This window comes from Aptenodytes patagonicus, chromosome 6 (genome assembly GCF_965638725.1).
Source record: "Aptenodytes patagonicus chromosome 6, bAptPat1.pri.cur, whole genome shotgun sequence".
Lineage (NCBI taxonomy): Eukaryota > Metazoa > Chordata > Aves > Sphenisciformes > Spheniscidae > Aptenodytes > Aptenodytes patagonicus.
The window spans coordinates 65310202-65311216 of NC_134954.1; positions in this window are offsets into that span (position 1 = coordinate 65310202).

Below are 1015 nucleotides of genomic sequence, written 5' to 3' on the forward strand. Positions count from 1 at the left end.
CAGCTGAGTGCTCAGGACTTCCCCTTGCAAAGGTTACAGTTTTCAGCTATTTCTTGCTGCGTATTTTACTAATGTGCCCAAATATGAAACACTAAAATAGCAGATAAATGAAAATCTCCCCCCCTAACTTCACTGAAAGTTCATTGAGGAAATTGATAATAACCAAATGTCATTAAATATGACAAGCATAGGTGGATGTCAGCTAAATATATGTGTTGTCAGACACGCTGCTGAGCAGACCCATGGGGATGCCTTTGTTTCTCAGCGGGTGATTAATCTTTCATTTCCTAATGCACTATTCTCTCAGCAGTTAGCCCAGGTACATGCTCTCCTCCCTTGCTGTAACCCAGGTAAAATACCTGGCTTTGATTGCAGATTAGGTAGATTTATTCCTCAACTGTACAGCTATGATAAGAAAGTAAAGGTCTGTACGGCTGGTTATAGGATAAAGGCTTGGGAACTTTCAGTGACAGTCAATAGGACTCTGCTGCAAAACTCAGCCTGCAAAGCTTTGCCACAGATAAAATGGGAGCCGGCGAATTGCGGTCTGGCATCGGTGAACTGGCTTATCGGAACAGAAAGTGAAAACGAGAGACCAAAAGAAGTTGGCGAGATTTGACCTTCACAGCTTGTTTCAGTGTGCAGAACAGCACAGTCATTTAGAGACAACTGGAATGTTGGTTTCTTACTGCACAGAAAAGGGGGGAAACTTGAAATAGTGTAAAACATGAAAACAAATACAGTCAAACAAAATCACAGTGGGGAAGTCATCCTAACCCACATGGAAACCCAACAGTGCCCAACACTAAGAAATCTGAAACTCAAGGTAGTAAAGTAGTACTGCCTAGTCACAGTGTGGGAATCTTAAAAAAAAAAAAAAAGAAGAGGTGGCATGGGGTCCAAATCACCCCAAATTGTGGCATTGCTAGGAAGCTCCTAAATTAAAAAAAAATACAACTATACGTATCTAAAACAGGAGGAAAAACCTATACAGAAGAATGCAGAACTGAGCAGA